At 42.1% G+C, this 20,200-nt stretch overlaps 1 long non-coding RNA gene across 3 annotated transcripts; it reads right to left on the reverse strand.

Annotated features, from left to right (window-relative positions):
• Window positions 1-8,113: 8,113 nt before the first annotated feature.
• LOC129347830 (uncharacterized) lies at window positions 8,114-19,781 on the reverse strand. 3 transcript variants are annotated; one of them, XR_008600105.1, is made up of 5 exons: window positions 17,206-19,781; window positions 17,063-17,133; window positions 11,025-16,979; window positions 10,882-10,952; window positions 8,114-10,798 (listed from the first exon to the last, which is right to left on the reverse strand). It is a non-coding gene; the product is annotated as an uncharacterized LOC129347830 (long non-coding RNA). The 3 variants fall into 3 exon arrangements; XR_008600106.1 differs by having other exon boundaries at window positions 10,882-10,955; XR_008600107.1 differs by having other exon boundaries at window positions 17,063-17,136.
• Between the last annotated feature and the right edge of the window lie 419 nt (window positions 19,782-20,200).

Below are 20,200 nucleotides of genomic sequence, written 5' to 3' on the forward strand. Positions count from 1 at the left end.
AAATGATGAATTCTGCATTAACGTGAACTTCATGTTTAGAAACAAATTTCTTCTTCAGACGGACTCGAAATGTGATAAATATGAAGTTCCTTTAGTTTGAAGCAATTGTTGGGACAACATATTTTACCATCCTGTGCATTTCAGCCCTCAGGAACAGCATTTGAAGCGTCTAACAATCATGAATGCTGCAGTAACGTGAACTTCATGTTTTCAAACAAATGTCTTCACCAGAACGACTTGAAAAGTGATAAATATGAATGCAAATGATGTTTGTTTTGATTTGGTTTGAAGGAATTGCGTGGACAACATATGAAAAGTGGAATTTCAGCCCTCAGGAACAGCATTTTCATGGTATAAAAATCATGAATTCTGCTTTTACGTGAACTTAATGTTTAGAAACAAATTTCTTCTCTAGAATGACTTGAAATGTGACAAAAATGAAGGCAAATGATGTTTATTCTGATTTGGTTTGAAGGATTTGCGGGGACAGCATATTTTAGCAAAATGGAATTTCAGCCCTCAGGACAGCATTTTAAGTGTATAAAAATGATGAATTCTGCATTAACGTGAACTTCATCTTTAGAAACACAATTTCTTCTTCAGACAGACTCGAAATGTGATAAATATGAAGGCAAATTTTGTGTATTTTGATTTGGTTTGAATGAATTGTGGGGACTACATATTTTACCACAGTCTGCATTTCAGCTCAGGAACAGCATTTGAAGCGTCTAAAAATCATGAATGCTGCAGTAACGTGAACTTCATGTTTTCAAACAAATGACTTCACCAGAACGACTTGAAATGTGATAAATATGAAGGCAAATGATGTTTATTTTGATTTGGTTTGAAGGAATTGTGAGGACAACATATTTTACCAAACTCTGCTTTTCAGCTCAGGAACAGCATTTCGAAGCGTCTAAAAATCATGAAGACTGCAGTAACGTGAACTTCATGTTTAGAAACAAATTTCTTCTCTAGAATGACTTGAAATGTGACAAATATGAAGGCAAACAATCGTTTATTTTGATTTTGTTTGAAGGAATTACGGGGACAGCACATTTTAGCAAAGTGGAATTTCAGCCCTCAGGACAGCATTTTAAGTGTATAAAAATGATGAATTCTGCATTAACGTGAACTTCATCTTTAGGAACAAATTTCTTCTTCAGACGGACTTGAAATGTGATAAATATGAAGTTCCTTTAGTTTGAAGCAATTGTGGGGACAACATATTTTACCATCGTGTGCATTTCAGCCCTCAGGAACAGCATTTGAAGCGTCTAACAATCATGAATGCTGCAGTAAGGTGAACTTCATGTTTTCAAATGTCTTCACCAGAACGACTTGAAAAGTGATAAATATGAATGCAAATGATGTTTGTTTTGATTTGGGTTGAAGGAATTGTGAGGACAACATATTTTACCAAACTCTGCTTTTCAGCTCAGGAACAGCATTTCGAAGCGTCTAAAAAATCATGAAGACTGCAGTAACGTGAACTTCATGTTTAGAAACAAATTTCTTCACTAGAATGACTTGAAATGTGATAAATATGAGAGCAAATGGTCTTTATTTTGATTTGGTTTGAAGGAATGGCGGGGACAACATATTTTTGCAAAGTGTGCATTTCAGGGCATGACCAGCATTTTAAGGGTCTTAAAATCATGAAGGCTACAGTAACGTTAACTTCATGTTGACACTCAAATTTCTTCTTCAGACGGACTTGAAATATGATATATATGAAGGCAAAGTTTGTGTATTTTGATTTGGCTTGAAGGAATTGCAGGGACAACATATTTTACCAAACTCTGCTTTTCAGCTCAGGAACAGCATTTCGAAGCGTCTAAAAAATCATGAAGACTGCAGTAACGTGAACTTCATGTTTAGAAACAAATTTCTTCACTAGAATGACTTGAAATGTGATAAATATGAGGGCAAATGGTCTTTATTTTGATTTGGTTTGAAGGAATGGCGGGGACAACATATTTTTGCAAAGTGTGCATTTCAGGGCATGACCAGCATTTTAAGGGTCTTAAAATCATGAAGGCTACAGTAACGTTAACTTCATGTTGACACTCAAATTTCTTCTTCAGACGGACTTCAAATATGATATATATGAAGGCAAAGTTTGTGTATTTTGATTTGGTTTGAAGGAATTGCAGGGACAACATATTTTACCAAACTCTGCGTTTCAGCTCAGTAACAGCATTTGAAGCGTCTAAAAACCATGAAGGCTGCAGTAACGTTAACTTCACGTTTACAAATTTCTTCTTCAGACGGACTTGAAATGTGACAATTATGAAGGCAAATGATGTTTATTCTGATTTGGTTTGAAGGAATTGCGGGGACAGCATATTTTAGCAAAGTGTAATTTCGGCCCTCAGGAACAGCATTTTAAGTGTATAAAAATGATGAATTCTGCATTAACGTGAACTTCATGTTTAGAAACAAATTTCTTCTTCAGACGGACTTGAAATGTGATAAATATGAAGTTCCTTTAGTTTGAAGCAATTGTGGGGACAACATATTTTACCATCCTGTGCATTTCAGCCCTCAGGAACAGCATTTGAAGCGTCTAACAATCATGAATGCTGCAGTAACGTGAACTTCATGTTTTCAAACAAATGTCTTCACCAGAACGACTTGAAAAGTGATAAATATGAATGCAAATGATGTTTATTTTGATTTGGTTTGAAGGAATTGTGAGGACAACATATTTTACCAAACTCTGCTTTTCAGCTCAGGAACAGCATTTCGAAGCGTCTAAAAATCATGAAGACTGCAGTAACGTGAACTTCATGTTTAGAAACAAATTTCTTCTCTAGAATGACTTGAAATTTGACAAATATGAAGGCAAACAATCGTTTATTTTGATTTTGTTTGAAGGAATTACGGGGACAGCACATTTTAGCAAAGTGGAATTTCAGCCCTCAGGACAGCATTTTAAGTGTATAAAAATGATGAATTCTGCATTAACGTGAACTTCATGTTTAGAAACAAATTTCTTCTTCAGACGGACTTGAAATGTGATAAATATGAAGTTCCTTTAGTTTGAAGCAATTGTGGGGACAACATATTTTACCATCCTGTGCATTTCAGCCCTCAGGAACAGCATTTGAAGCGTCTAACAATCATGAATGCTGCAGTAACGTGAACTTCATGTTTTCAAACAAATGTCTTCACCAGAACGACTTGAAAAGTGATAAATATGAATGCAAATGATGTTTGTTTTGATTTGGTTTGAAGGAATTGCGTGGACAACATATGAAAAGTGGAATTTCAGCCCTCAGGAACAGCATTTTCATGGTATAAAAATCATGAATTCTGCTTTTACGTGAACTTAATGTTTAGAAACAAATTTCTTCTCTAGAATGACTTAAAATGTGACAAATATGAAGGCAAATGATGTTTATTCTGATTTGGTTTGAAGGATTTGCGGGGACAGCATATTTTAGCAAAATGGAATTTCAGCCCTCAGGACAGCATTTTAAGTGTATAAAAATGATGAATTCTGCATTAACGTGAACTTCATCTTTAGAAACAAATTTCTTCTTCAGACGGACTTGAAATGTGATAAATATGAAGGCAAATTTTGTGTATTTTGATTTGGTTTGAAGGAATTGTGGGGACAACATATTTTAGCACAGTGTGCATTTCAAGTGAGGAATAGCATTTGAAGCGTCGAAAAATCATGAAGACTGCAGTAACGTGAACTTCATGTTTAAAAACAAATTTCTTCACTAGAATGACTTGAAATGTGATGAATATGAGGGCAAATGGTCTTTATTTTGATTTGGTTTGAAGGAATGGCGGGGACAACATATTTTACCAAACTCTGCATTTCAGCTCAGTAACAGCATTTGAAGCGTCTAAAAACCATGAAGGCTGCAGTAACGTTAACTTCACGTTTACAAATTTCTTCTTCAGACGGATTTGAAATGTGACAAATATGAAGGCAAATGATGTTTATTCTGATTTGGTTTGAAGGAATTGCGGGGACAGCATATTTTAGCAAAGTGTAATTTCGGCCCTCAGGAAAAGCATTTTAAGTGTATAAAAATGATGAATTCTGCATTAACGTGAACTTCATCTTTAGAAACAAATTTCTTCTTCAGACGGACTTGAAATGTGATAAATATGAAGTTCCTTTAGTTTGAAGCAATTGTGGGGACAACATATTTTACCATCGTGTGCATTTCAGCCCTCAGGAACAACATTTGAAGCGTCTAACAATCATGAATGCTGCAGTAACGTGAACCTCATGTTTTCAAACAAATGTCTTCACCAGAACGACTTGAAAAGTGATAAATATGAATGCAAATGAAGTTTGTTTTGATTTGGTTTGAAGGAATTGCGGGGACAGTATTAGCAAAGTGGAATTTCAGCCCTCAGGAACAGCATTTTAAGGGTATAAAAATGATGAATTCTGCATTAACGTGAACTTCATCTTTAGAAACAAATTTCTTCTTCAGAAGGACTTGAAATGTGATAAATATGAAGGAAAAGTTTGTGTATTTTGATTTGGTTTGAAGGAATTGTTGGGACAACATATTTTACCACAGTGTGCATTTCAGTTTAGGAACAGCATTTGAAGTGTCTAAAAACCATGAAGGCTGCAGTAACGTGAAATTCATGTTTAGAAACAAATTTCTTCTTCAGAATGACTTGAAATGTGATAAATATTATTAGTCTATGTACGTTCGATCATTAGTAACATTAAATATAACATAATAAAGACAAGTTTATCAATAGGCACTTCCTCAAGTCGTTCTGATTTCAAGGAATTTCAAAACTGTAGTATATAGGCTAGCAGAAGCTAGCTAGATACTACTACAAACCAAACACTACCAGGGTCAAAATTATTAGCCCCCTTAAGAACTGACCTTTTTATTAAGCGAAACCACAAGCTGCTCTTGTGCAATCATGTGTTTTAACTTTGTAATAGACACAGCTTGTAATCAATCAATCAAGTTAAAACCGGGGGTTGTCCTCCACTTTACACAGTATAAAAGCTTAAGGATTTGAGCTATTACTTGAGAAAGTATCATGCCAAAAACAAAAAGAGAAAAGTAATTGTTGATTCTTACAACGCAGAGAAGGGTCTACAAAGTTATCACAGTATTTCCAAGTTTCAAGAAGTGGAGTTATTACGAAATTCAAAGAGAGCCACACAGTATAGAACAAGTCTGGCAGAGGGAGGAAGCCAAAGATTTCAAAGACTCTGGAAAGAAAACTTGTGAGAGATGCGTCTACAGATGCTAGAACAACCACCAAAACACTGGTTAATGACTTCGAGAAGTCAGGAATCGTAGCATCAAAGAAGACTAGAGCCCTGCACAGAAATGGGTCTGGCCATGGGTCTGCAAAATTTGTGCTATTTTCTGTGAAAGTGCTGCAGCATCCAGGCGCTGTGCTACTTTTAAGGCAAAGAAGCTTTCACATTCTGACCTATTGCAATAGTATCTAATTACAAAGGACATCTATTCCTTCTTGCTCATGTCTTTGGTCTCGTCAGCCAAAATACTAAAAGCCTCACTTTGGGCTACTTCGGTAGTTATTGAGGTGCGGACCGTTTCAGCAAGACGATCGAGAATTTCACTTTGGGTCTCATGCCCAAGGTACATTGCGTTTCGTTGACCAGTCTTTTTTTTTTTTTTTTTAACCATGGGATTGTGTTTGGCCATCAGATCCATGATGGAGAGAAAATTTCCTTTATTCTCACCCTCTGATCCTTTATGTGCTCTTTGTGCGATGTTTTGTGTAGCAGCGAGGAGCAGGGTTTCTCTGACAATTTTTATGTATCCTCGGTTTTCCCTCACTAACTTGGTATATTCAGCATTTAAGGAGGCTGAGAGAGAGGACATGCTTTCTGTAGACTTTTGATATTCGGCCCATGCTAACATTGCATTAGTATGTACTTCGGATTTAGCATGGCCTAAAAGTCCTCCATCGTTGAAGGTTGCCTTTTTCCAATTTTTGAAACCCTCTTCTTGAAATGGCGACAAGCATAAGAAGGCAGAGTCCTTACTTTGACAATATTCCAGCCATTTATGTTTGCTGTACCAGTCTTTTGAAAAACACCGTCTTCTGTCCCCTTGATGGGTTCGCAGGAAGTTTTGCAGATGTGGCTGCTTTGGCTGTTCTGCTCTTGACTGGGCGATATCTATGATGAAACAAGAGGCAAAATCAGTTATGCTGACATTAAAATAATTATCATTATAGTAATAATAATAATATTTGACCCTTCTCTATAGTAATTATTTAATAACCTATAGCCATTTATATTCAAACTAATCAAACAAAATCAAAGTGATTATATCGTGGTTAATAACTTAATAAACACACTCTAAACATACATTTCCAGATGATGTTAGCATCTAGCCTAGCAATAAATTTCATTATTAATGGCATAATTTTACCTGTTGGTCCAGGAGCAGGTCGAACACCTGCTGCTGACCCCTGCCTCGCCTCTGTGCCCATTATCTCTGCTAACCGTCCCTCTTCTGCAGCTGCGGCTGCCTGAACTTCTGCAGTGCTGCTTTAACAGGTTGCTGTAGCAGCACCTTTTGGCACTTAAAAAGCACGTCACGACGAATATTACTTCTCCCCCTACTTTTTACAAAAGAAATTATGACTTACTCATAGTCCTCGCTTCAGATCGGTGCTGCTGATTGATGCGGATCAATGGCGATGCTGTCGGAGTTTGCAATCTACTCAGAACCAATGAAATGAATGAGTGATTGACATCACTGTTAGACAATGAGCCAATCAAGGGGGAAGGAACTGCCTTTGTCGCCTCTGATTGGCTAAGTGTGCGCCATCTGAGCCTTGTCCTTGCCGTGGTGTGAGTTTAACTGGCAATCGATATTTGTCACTGGTCAGTGGGGTTGCCAGTGGGGTGGCCAGCAGATTTGTAGGGGTGGCCGCGGCTACCCCAGGCCCGCCTGGTGGCGCCATTGCCACTTTCTCATCTTTCCTCAGTACTCCCACCTGCTTGCCTGCTACCCTGGTCAACTCTGCCTCACCTGCCAAATTTGAATTAACGGAATTACCGAATTATTCTTTCTGTTAGCTTTCCTGGTTTGGTAGTACCGTGTGTCACATATGCACATATGTAGAGCAAGTTAAGTGTGTTACAGCAGTGTTACGACATCTTTTACAGCAGAACAAAAACTTGTCTATGCTTGGTCGCGGCATGAGAAGCCGCATGTTATGTTATGAGTTGTATGCTGAATGGGTGGCAAAGTTAATAAAACCGAATTAGTAAAGAAACTCGCCTGGGCTCATTCTACATGGTGTCAGAAGTGACCGGAGTCACAGAAGAGACAAAGTATGGATTGCCGACTGAAAGGTGAAGTTTAATTCCCTAGCGAGCTTTTCTTTTGATAAACCGACAGATTGGCCGGACTGGAGACAGCACTTTGAGCGGTTCAGACTCGCCACAAAACTAGACAAAGACGACGGGAAAGTTCAGGTGTGCTACCTAATCTACGCCATGGGCAACAAGACAGAAAATATATACAAATCATTCATTTTCGCTGACAAAGGGCACAGGAATGACTTTGGCATTGTGGGGAAGAAGTTTGACGACTACTTTTTCCCCCTGAGGAATATTATACACGAGAGAGCATGTTTCCACCAGCATATCCAGCGGCCAGGGGAGAAAGTGGAGTGTTCCATCCGAGCCCTGTATGATCTATCAAAGCACTGTGAGTTCGGCACAGGCCGAGAGGAAAATATCCCCAACCATATCGTCTTTGCGATACTAGAGAAGGAGCTCTCATGCAGGCTGCAGCAGATGCCGGACCTGACACTTGCACTGATGATACAGACCGTCAGGAGGTCGCAGCACAAGTGAGCCTGCTAGGAAACACTATGGGTACAATGCATGAGGTGCAATACAAACAGAATAAAAATAACTGGAAACAACAACAAGGCAAGTCTAAAGACAGAAAATGGGGAGGAAATGACAGTAAATGTGGAAAAGCACAACACAGCAAAGATGAAAGATGTCCTGCAGGGAGAACCACATGCCACCATAGCCATAAAATGGGACAGTGGGCCAGGATGTGCCGCAACAGCAACAAGTCCATGAATGAAATCACAGAGACTGAGCAAGCTGACTGGAAATTTTTTATTTAGGTTCAGTGTGCAGTGCAGAGGAGAAAGAACAGTAGACTGTGCAACTAAAGGTGGATTCCATCCAGATGGAATTTAAAATAGACACGGGAGCTGATGTCAACATGTTAAGCGAGGACTCCTTTCAGAAACTCACTCCACCAAGAACTCTGAAATCAGCTGACATTTCAGCCCAGCAGGTGAGCTTTGGTATCTTGGCTGTATCAATGCTACAGTTAGCTACAAGGGAAAGGAATACCCATTAGAAGCATATGTAGTCTGTGGCCAGAGTGTCAGCAACCTGCTCAGGCAACCTTTATCAGTGAAAATTAGCTTAGTACAGCGAGTCGATGAAATGACATGTGCCACAAGTGGATTTCTGCAAACTTTTGGTGAGCATGGCACTCTAAAAAATGAACCAGCCAAAATCCAGCTGAAAGATGATGCTCAATCATATGTTGTGCACACTGCTCGCTGTGTGCCCTTCCCTATGTTACAAAAGGTAAAACAGGAACTACACAGGATGGAGAAGAGCGGTGCCATTCAGCGGGTGACACAGCCAACCAAATGGTGTGCGCCTATGGTGAAGCAAAACCGGCAAAGCCAGAATCTGTGTGGACTTAAAAAGGCTAAATGAGTCAGTCAAAAGAGAATGGTATATCTTACCTACCTCAGATGAAAGAACAGCCAAGCTGAGTGGAGCAGCTGTGTTCTCCTCTCTTGATGCCACGAGCGGGTTTTGGCAAATCCCACTGCATCCAGACAGCTGCAAGCTAATAACCTTCATAACATCTTTTGGCAGATACTGTTTTAAAAGATTACCCTTCGGGATTTCCAGCGCACCTGAAATCTTCCAGCGGAAAATGCTAGAAACTCTGCAGGGGCTGGAAGGTGTTGAAGTCTTCATGGATGACATGCTCGTCTATGAGACCACAATGGACCAACACAATGTTAGGCTCGAGAAGGCTTGAGAAGGTGAGTCAGTGGGCTTGTTGTCCCCACTAGAAAATGTTCAGGAGCTAAAAAGAATCCTGGGCATGGTGAACTACCTGGGAAGGTGTGTCCCTAATTTATCCACAATAGGTCAGCCACTGCTTCTGAAGAGCAAGAACATCTGGACCTGGAGCCACTCACAACAATCAGTCTTTCAGAGCATTAAAGAGATGCGAAAACCAGCACCAGTTCTTGCCTTCTATGATGTTGCTGCATCAGTGTGTCTGTCCATGCCAGCAGCTATGGTCTTGGGGGTGTACTCCCCCAGCTCCACGAAGAGAAGTGGAAACCGGTAGCTTACTTCTCCAGATGTCTCACAGAAGCCGAAACACGCTATGCTCAGATAGAAAAAAAAAAGCACCTGGCGTGCGTTTGGGCTTTTGAGAAATTCGACAAATATCTGTGCGGCTTAGATCAGTTCAGGCTGGGGACTGACCACAAGCCATTGGTACCACTTGACGACAACCGAAGCCTAGACAATGTCCTCGTGAGATGCCAACATCTACTAATGAGGCTCCTGAAGTACAGTCCAGTAGCAGAATATGTACCAGGCAAATGCCCTGTCCCGCAGCCCTCAAAAACATCTAAAGACTGACACACAAGGTGACGTGGCATCTAGCCACGGTGTTACAAGGCATCCCAGCATCCCCAACTAAGCTGGAGAGTATCAGAATGGCAACAGCAGCTGACAACGAGCTACAGGCTGTCACCAAAGTCATCAGATCAGGATGGCCTGAATACAGTAGTGTGGCAAGGCTACGAGGGTTAGATGTATGTTTGCTATCTATCACGTGTCCGACAACGCCACCTGGGGGAGTATCACCCCCAGGAGATCTATTTAGGGAGGACCACCACTCTAATACAGACCACAAGAAAGGTCACACAGGTACGAAAGGCACCGGAGACTGACGCGATTCCACTTTAAGTACAGAAAAATGAAATTTATTAACAATATTTAAAAATGTACACTCTTTCTAAAACCGACCTTGTTGGCGATGCCAAGACATAACGGTAGTAAGTGGCACAGTATTAATCTAATCCTCAAGGGCCCCCCCTGACTTAATTAAGTGTGCCACCAGGCACAGGGCTGAGGGTTTACCAGGCAGCGATGACGAACTGGAGGGGAGAAGGGAAGGGTCACCACCACACTAGGCTGGGCCCACGAGGTCACCACCAAGGCCAATTACGCCAACATGCACCCCTTACTCCCTCGCCCAGTCAACCCAATAAACCAAAAAAAAGGAAAACAAAATTTACAAACCAAAACAAAAAAAAAAGATAACTGAATAATTTAAATATGCAATCACAACAAATAAGTAAATAAACAAAACTAACTAATCAAGAATCCCAAGATCTATACTAACACTAATAATTCTAATACTAACAATTCTAATACTAACAATTCTAATACAAAAAAAAAAAACAGCAACAACCCTAATAATAATAATACTCTCAATAACAGGCGTGCTGGGCAAGAGGCATACGCACACCAAGATCGTTGTTATTTTATTTTATTTTTTTTTTTAAAAACATCATACAACAACAAAACAGCTGCCGATGAGCAGAGAGCTTGCCGCGATGAACTGCAGACAGAACATCAGTAGCCCGCTTCAGGAAGTAGAGCCGCCCGTCAATGTAGCCACAGCTTTTCAGGCAACAGGGGAGACAGCCGCAGAAAAATGCAGCTCAATCACTGCCAACAGCAACCAGAAACATAGTCATTTCATGTGCAGCCCAACAAACACGCATAAGAGCGATAGAAACGAGCCAGCCTACCTCAGAAATTCAATGCAGCGCGTGAATTATTACGCCCGGCTCCCAGCCTTCAGCCAGAATACGGCCCGACTCTGCTAGAAAGCAGAAAGCTCATCAAACACACTAATATAGCCCAGCGATGTAGCGACCTCGTCGGCACATACCTGATGACAGGAAACAGCGAAAGCTCGACAGCCAGCGTCTCAAAACCACCACGCAAATCCATGCTAAGCCATGCTACTAATGTACTTTGTAATAGACACAGCTTGTAATCAATCAATCAAGTTAAAACCGGGGGTTGTCCTCCACTTTACACAGTATAAAAGCTTAAGGATTTGAGCTATTACTTGAGAAAGTATCATGCCAAAAACAAAAAGAGAAAAGTAATTGTTGATTCTTACAACGCAGAGAAGGGTCTACAAAGTTATCACAGTATTTCCAAGTTTCAAGAAGTGGAGTTATTAAGAAATTCAAAGAGAGCCACACAGTATAGAACAAGTCTGGCAGAGGGAGGAAGCCAAAGATTTCAAAGACTCTGGAAAGAAAACTTGTGAGAGATGCGTCTACAGATGCTAGAACAACCACCAAAACACTGGTTAATGACTTCGAGAAGTCAGGAATCGTAGCATCAAAGAAGACTAGAGCCCTGCACAGAAATGGGTCTGGCCATGGGTCTGCAAAATTTGTGCTATTTTCTGTGAAAGTGCTGCAGCATCCAGGCGCTGTGCTACTTTTAAGGCAAAGAAGCTTTCACATTCTGACCTATTGCAATAGTATCTAATTACAAAGGACATCTATTCCTTCTTGCTCATGTCTTTGGTCTCGTCAGCCAAAATACTAAAAGCCTCACTTTGGGCTACTTCGGTAGTTATTGAGGTGCGGACCGTTTCAGCAAGACGATCGAGAATTTCACTTTGGGTCTCATGCCCAAGGTACATTGCGTTTCGTTGACCAGTCTTTTTTTTTTTTTTTTTAACCATGGGATTGTGTTTGGCCATCAGATCCATGATGGAGAGAAAATTTCCTTTATTCTCACCCTCTGATCCTTTATGTGCTCTTTGTGCGATGTTTTGTGTAGCAGCGAGGAGCAGGGTTTCTCTGACAATTTTTATGTATCCTCGGTTTTCCCTCACTAACTTGGTATATTCAGCATTTAAGGAGGCTGAGAGAGAGGACATGCTTTCTGTAGACTTTTGATATTCGGCCCATGCTAACATTGCATTAGTATGTACTTCGGATTTAGCATGGCCTAAAAGTCCTCCATCGTTGAAGGTTGCCTTTTTCCAATTTTTGAAACCCTCTTCTTGAAATGGCGACAAGCATAAGAAGGCAGAGTCCTTACTTTGACAATATTCCAGCCATTTATGTTTGCTGTACCAGTCTTTTGAAAAACACCGTCTTCTGTCCCCTTGATGGGTTCGCAGGAAGTTTTGCAGATGTGGCTGCTTTGGCTGTTCTGCTCTTGACTGGGCGATATCTATGATGAAACAAGAGGCAAAATCAGTTATGCTGACATTAAAATAATTATCATTATAGTAATAATAATAATATTTGACCCTTCTCTATAGTAATTATTTAATAACCTATAGCCATTTATATTCAAACTAATCAAACAAAATCAAAGTGATTATATCGTGGTTAATAACTTAATAAACACACTCTAAGCATACATTTCCAGATGATGTTAGCATCTAGCCTAGCAATAAATTTCATTATTAATGGCATAATTTTACCTGTTGGTCCAGGAGCAGGTCGAACACCTGCTGCTGACCCCTGCCTCGCCTCTGTGCCCATTATCTCTGCTAACCGTCCCTCTTCTGCAGCTGCGGCTGCCTGAACTTCTGCAGTGCTGCTTTAACAGGTTGCTGTAGCAGCACCTTTTGGCACTTAAAAAGCACGTCACGACGAATATTACTTCTCCCCCTACTTTTTACAAAAGAAATTATGACTTACTCATAGTCCTCGCTTCAGATCGGTGCTGCTGATTGATGCGGATCAATGGCGATGCTGTCGGAGTTTGCAATCTACTCAGAACCAATGAAATGAATGAGTGATTGACATCACTGTTAGACAATGAGCCAATCAAGGGGGAAGGAACTGCCTTTGTCGCCTCTGATTGGCTAAGTGTGCGCCATCTGAGCCTTGTCCTTGCCGTGGTGTGAGTTTAACTGGCAATCGATATTTGTCACTGGTCAGTGGGGTTGCCAGTGGGGTGGCCAGCAGATTTGTAGGGGTGGCCGCGGCTACCCCAGGCCCGCCTGGTGGCGCCATTGCCACTTTCTCATCTTTCCTCAGTACTCCCACCTGCTTGCCTGCTACCCTGGTCAACTCTGCCTCACCTGCCAAATTTGAATTAACGGAATTACCGAATTATTCTTTCTGTTAGCTTTCCTGGTTTGGTAGTACCGTGTGTCACATATGCACATATGTAGAGCAAGTTAAGTGTGTTACAGCAGTGTTACGACATCTTTTACAGCAGAACAAAAACTTGTCTATGCTTGGTCGCGGCATGAGAAGCCGCATGTTATGTTATGAGTTGTATGCTGAATGGGTGGCAAAGTTAATAAAACCGAATTAGTAAAGAAACTCGCCTGGGCTCATTCTACATGGTGTCAGAAGTGACCGGAGTCACAGAAGAGACAAAGTATGGATTGCCGACTGAAAGGTGAAGTTTAATTCCCTAGCGAGCTTTTCTTTTGATAAACCGACAGATTGGCCGGACTGGAGACAGCACTTTGAGCGGTTCAGACTCGCCACAAAACTAGACAAAGACGACGGGAAAGTTCAGGTGTGCTACCTAATCTACGCCATGGGCAACAAGACAGAAAATATATACAAATCATTCATTTTCGCTGACAAAGGGCACAGGAATGACTTTGGCATTGTGGGGAAGAAGTTTGACGACTACTTTTTCCCCCTGAGGAATATTATACACGAGAGAGCATGTTTCCACCAGCATATCCAGCGGCCAGGGGAGAAAGTGGAGTGTTCCATCCGAGCCCTGTATGATCTATCAAAGCACTGTGAGTTCGGCACAGGCCGAGAGGAAAATATCCCCAACCATATCGTCTTTGCGATACTAGAGAAGGAGCTCTCATGCAGGCTGCAGCAGATGCCGGACCTGACACTTGCACTGATGATACAGACCGTCAGGAGGTCGCAGCACAAGTGAGCCTGCTAGGAAACACTATGGGTACAATGCATGAGGTGCAATACAAACAGAATAAAAATAACTGGAAACAACAACAAGGCAAGTCTAAAGACAGAAAATGGGGAGGAAATGACAGTAAATGTGGAAAAGCACAACACAGCAAAGATGAAAGATGTCCTGCAGGGAGAACCACATGCCACCATAGCCATAAAATGGGACAGTGGGCCAGGATGTGCCGCAACAGCAACAAGTCCATGAATGAAATCACAGAGACTGAGCAAGCTGACTGGAAATTTTTTATTTAGGTTCAGTGTGCAGTGCAGAGGAGAAAGAACAGTAGACTGTGCAACTAAAGGTGGATTCCATCCAGATGGAATTTAAAATAGACACGGGAGCTGATGTCAACATGTTAAGCGAGGACTCCTTTCAGAAACTCACTCCACCAAGAACTCTGAAATCAGCTGACATTTCAGCCCAGCAGGTGAGCTTTGGTATCTTGGCTGTATCAATGCTACAGTTAGCTACAAGGGAAAGGAATACCCATTAGAAGCATATGTAGTCTGTGGCCAGAGTGTCAGCAACCTGCTCAGGCAACCTTTATCAGTGAAAATTAGCTTAGTACAGCGAGTCGATGAAATGACATGTGCCACAAGTGGATTTCTGCAAACTTTTGGTGAGCATGGCACTCTAAAAAATGAACCAGCCAAAATCCAGCTGAAAGATGATGCTCAATCATATGTTGTGCACACTGCTCGCTGTGTGCCCTTCCCTATGTTACAAAAGGTAAAACAGGAACTACACAGGATGGAGAAGAGCGGTGCCATTCAGCGGGTGACACAGCCAACCAAATGGTGTGCGCCTATGGTGAAGCAAAACCGGCAAAGCCAGAATCTGTGTGGACTTAAAAAGGCTAAATGAGTCAGTCAAAAGAGAATGGTATATCTTACCTACCTCAGATGAAAGAACAGCCAAGCTGAGTGGAGCAGCTGTGTTCTCCTCTCTTGATGCCACGAGCGGGTTTTGGCAAATCCCACTGCATCCAGACAGCTGCAAGCTAATAACCTTCATAACATCTTTTGGCAGATACTGTTTTAAAAGATTACCCTTCGGGATTTCCAGCGCACCTGAAATCTTCCAGCGGAAAATGCTAGAAACTCTGCAGGGGCTGGAAGGTGTTGAAGTCTTCATGGATGACATGCTCGTCTATGAGACCACAATGGACCAACACAATGTTAGGCTCGAGAAGGCTTGAGAAGGTGAGTCAGCGGGCTTGTTGTCCCCACTAGAAAATGTTCAGGAGCTAAAAAGAATCCTGGGCATGGTGAACTACCTGGGAAGGTGTGTCCCTAATTTATCCACAATAGGTCAGCCACTGCTTCTGAAGAGCAAGAACATCTGGACCTGGAGCCACTCACAACAATCAGTCTTTCAGAGCATTAAAGAGATGCGAAAACCAGCACCAGTTCTTGCCTTCTATGATGTTGCTGCATCAGTGTGTCTGTCCATGCCAGCAGCTATGGTCTTGGGGGTGTACTCCCCCAGCTCCACGAAGAGAAGTGGAAACCGGTAGCTTACTTCTCCAGATGTCTCACAGAAGCCGAAACACGCTATGCTCAGATAGAAAAAAAAAAGCACCTGGCGTGCGTTTGGGCTTTTGAGAAATTCGACAAATATCTGTGCGGCTTAGATCAGTTCAGGCTGGGGACTGACCACAAGCCATTGGTACCACTTGACGACAACCGAAGCCTAGACAATGTCCTCGTGAGATGCCAACATCTACTAATGAGGCTCCTGAAGTACAGTCCAGTAGCAGAATATGTACCAGGCAAATGCCCTGTCCCGCAGCCCTCAAAAACATCTAAAGACTGACACACAAGGTGACGTGGCATCTAGCCACGGTGTTACAAGGCATCCCAGCATCCCCAACTAAGCTGGAGAGTATCAGAATGGCAACAGCAGCTGACAACGAGCTACAGGCTGTCACCAAAGTCATCAGATCAGGATGGCCTGAATACAGTAGTGTGGCAAGGCTACGAGGGTTAGATGTATGTTTGCTATCTATCACGTGTCCGACAACGCCACCTGGGGGAGTATCACCCCCAGGAGATCTATTTAGGGAGGACCACCACTCTAATACAGACCACAAGAAAGGTCACACAGGTACGAAAGGCACCGGAGACTGACGCGATTCCACTTTAAGTACAGAAAAATGAAATTTATTAACAATATTTAAAAATGTACACTCTTTCTAAAACCGACCTTGTTGGCGATGCCAAGACATAACGGTAGTAAGTGGCACAGTATTAATCTAATCCTCAAGGGCCCCCCCTGACTTAATTAAGTGTGCCACCAGGCACAGGGCTGAGGGTTTACCAGGCAGCGATGACGAACTGGAGGGGAGAAGGGAAGGGTCACCACCACACTAGGCTGGGCCCACGAGGTCACCACCAAGGCCAATTACGCCAACATGCACCCCTTACTCCCTCGCCCAGTCAACCCAATAAACCAAAAAAAAGGAAAACAAAATTTACAAACCAAAACAAAAAAAAAAGATAACTGAATAATTTAAATATGCAATCACAACAAATAAGTAAATAAACAAAACTAACTAATCAAGAATCCCAAGATCTATACTAACACTAATAATTCTAATACTAACAATTCTAATACTAACAATTCTAATACAAAAAAAAAAAAACAGCAACAACCCTAATAATAATAATACTCTCAATAACAGGCGTGCTGGGCAAGAGGCATACGCACACCAAGATCGTTGTTATTTTATTTTATTATTTTTTTTAAAAACATCATACAACAACAAAACAGCTGCCGATGAGCAGAGAGCTTGCCGCGATGAACTGCAGACAGAACATCAGTAGCCCGCTTCAGGAAGTAGAGCCGCCCGTCAATGTAGCCACAGCTTTTCAGGCAACAGGGGAGACAGCCGCAGAAAAATGCAGCTCAATCACTGCCAACAGCAACCAGAAACATAGTCATTTCATGTGCAGCCCAACAAACACGCATAAGAGCGATAGAAACGAGCCAGCCTACCTCAGAAATTCAATGCAGCGCGTGAATTATTACGCCCGGCTCCCAGCCTTCAGCCAGAATACGGCCCGACTCTGCTAGAAAGCAGAAAGCTCATCAAACACACTAATATAGCCCAGCGATGTAGCGACCACGTCGGCACATACCTGATGACAGGAAACAGCGAAAGCTCGACAGCCAGCGTCTCAAAACCACCACGCAAATCCATGCTAAGCCATGCTACTAATGTACTTTGTAATAGACACAGCTTGTAATCAATCAATCAAGTTAAAACCGGGGGTTGTCCTCCACTTTACACAGTATAAAAGCTTAAGGATTTGAGCTATTACTTGAGAAAGTATCATGCCAAAAACAAAAAGAGAAAAGTAATTGTTGATTCTTACAACGCAGAGAAGGGTCTACAAAGTTATCACAGTATTTCCAAGTTTCAAGAAGTGGAGTTATTAAGAAATTCAAAGAGAGCCACACAGTATAGAACAAGTCTGGCAGAGGGAGGAAGCCAAAGATTTCAAAGACTCTGGAAAGAAAACTTGTGAGAGATGCGTCTACAGATGCTAGAACAACCACCAAAACACTGGTTAATGACTTCGAGAAGTCAGGAATCGTAGCATCAAAGAAGACTAGAGCCCTGCACAGAAATGGGTCTGGCCATGGGTCTGCAAAATTTGTGCTATTTTCTGTGAAAGTGCTGCAGCATCCAGGCGCTGTGCTACTTTTAAGGCAAAGAAGCTTTCACATTCTGACCTATTGCAATAGTATCTAATTACAAAGGACATCTATTCCTTCTTGCTCATGTCTTTGGTCTCGTCAGCCAAAATACTAAAAGCCTCACTTTGGGCTACTTCGGTAGTTATTGAGGTGCGGACCGTTTCAGCAAGACGATCGAGAATTTCACTTTGGGTCTCATGCCCAAGGTACATTGCGTTTCGTTGACCAGTCTTTTTTTTTTTTTTTTTAACCATGGGATTGTGTTTGGCCATCAGATCCATGATGGAGAGAAAATTTCCTTTATTCTCACCCTCTGATCCTTTATGTGCTCTTTGTGCGATGTTTTGTGTAGCAGCGAGGAGCAGGGTTTCTCTGACAATTTTTATGTATCCTCGGTTTTCCCTCACTAACTTGGTATATTCAGCATTTAAGGAGGCTGAGAGAGAGGACATGCTTTCTGTAGACTTTTGATATTCGGCCCATGCTAACATTGCATTAGTATGTACTTCGGATTTAGCATGGCCTAAAAGTCCTCCATCGTTGAAGGTTGCCTTTTTCCAATTTTTGAAACCCTCTTCTTGAAATGGCGACAAGCATAAGAAGGCAGAGTCCTTACTTTGACAATATTCCAGCCATTTATGTTTGCTGTACCAGTCTTTTGAAAAACACCGTCTTCTGTCCCCTTGATGGGTTCGCGGGAAGTTTTGCAGATGTGGCTGCTTTGGCTGTTCTGCTCTTGACTGGGCGATATCTATGATGAAACAAGAGGCAAAATCAGTTATGCTGACATTAAAATAATTATCATTATAGTAATAATAATAATATTTGACCCTTCTCTATAGTAATTATTTAATAACCTATAGCCATTTATATTCAAACTAATCAAACAAAATCAAAGTGATTATATCGTGGTTAATAACTTAATAAACACACTCTAAGCATACATTTCCAGATGATGTTAGCATCTAGCCTAGCAATAAATTTCATTATTAATGGCATAATTTTACCTGTTGGTCCAGGAGCAGGTCGAACACCTGCTGCTGACCCCTGCCTCGCCTCTGTGCCCATTATCTCTGCTAACCGTCCCTCTTCTGCAGCTGCGGCTGCCTGAACTTCTGCAGTGCTGCTTTAACAGGTTGCTGTAGCAGCACCTTTTGGCACTTAAAAAGCACGTCACGACGAATATTACTTCTCCCCCTACTTTTTACAAAAGAAATTATGACTTACTCATAGTCCTCGCTTCAGATCGGTGCTGCTGATTGATGCGGATCAATGGCGATGCTGTCGGAGTTTGCAATCTACTCAGAACCAATGAAATGAATGAGTGATTGACATCACTGTTAGACAATGAGCCAATCAAGGGGGAAGGAACTGCCTTTGTCGCCTCTGATTGGCTAAGTGTGCGCCATCTGAGCCTTGTCCTTGCCGTGGTGTGAGTTTAACTGGCAATCGATATTTGTCACTGGTCAGTGGGGTTGCCAGTGGGGTGGCCAGCAGATTTGTAGGGGTGGCCGCGGCTACCCCAGGCCCGCCTGGTGGCGCCATTGCCACTTTCTCATCTTTCCTCAGTACTCCCACCTGCTTGCCTGCTACCCTGGTCAACTCTGCCTCACCTGCCAAATTTGAATTAACGGAATTACCGAATTATTCTTTCTGTTAGCTTTCCTGGTTTGGTAGTACCGTGTGTCACATATGCACATATGTAGAGCAAGTTAAGTGTGTTACAGCAGTGTTACGACATCTTTTACAGCAGAACAAAAACTTGTCTATGCTTGGTCGCGGCATGAGAAGCCGCATGTTATGTTATGAGTTGTATGCTGAATGGGTGGCAAAGTTAATAAAACCGAATTAGTAAAGAAACTCGCCTGGGCTCATTCTACATGGTGTCAGAAGTGACCGGAGTCACAGAAGAGACAAAGTATGGATTGCCGACTGAAAGGTGAAGTTTAATTCCCCAGCGAGCTTTTCTTTTGATAAACCGACAGATTGGCCGGACTGGAGACAGCACTTTGAGCGGTTCAGGACTCGCCACAAAACTAGACAAAGACGACGGGAAAGTTCAGGTGTGCTACCTAATCTACGCCATGGGCAACAAGACAGAAAATATATACAAATCATTCATTTTCGCTGACAAAGGGCACAGGAATGACTTTGGCATTGTGGGGAAGAAGTTTGACGACTACTTTTTCCCCCTGAGGAATATTATACACGAGAGAGCATGTTTCCACCAGCATATCCAGCGGCCAGGGGAGAAAGTGGAGTGTTCCATCCGAGCCCTGTATGATCTATCAAAGCACTGTGAGTTCGGCACAGGCCGAGAGGAAAATATCCCCAACCATATCGTCTTTGCGATACTAGAGAAGGAGCTCTCATGCAGGCTGCAGCAGATGCCGGACCTGACACTTGCACTGATGATACAGACCGTCAGGAGGT

Source organism: Amphiprion ocellaris, chromosome 21 (genome assembly GCF_022539595.1).
Source record: "Amphiprion ocellaris isolate individual 3 ecotype Okinawa chromosome 21, ASM2253959v1, whole genome shotgun sequence".
NCBI classification, from domain to species: Eukaryota; Metazoa; Chordata; class Actinopteri; family Pomacentridae; genus Amphiprion; species Amphiprion ocellaris.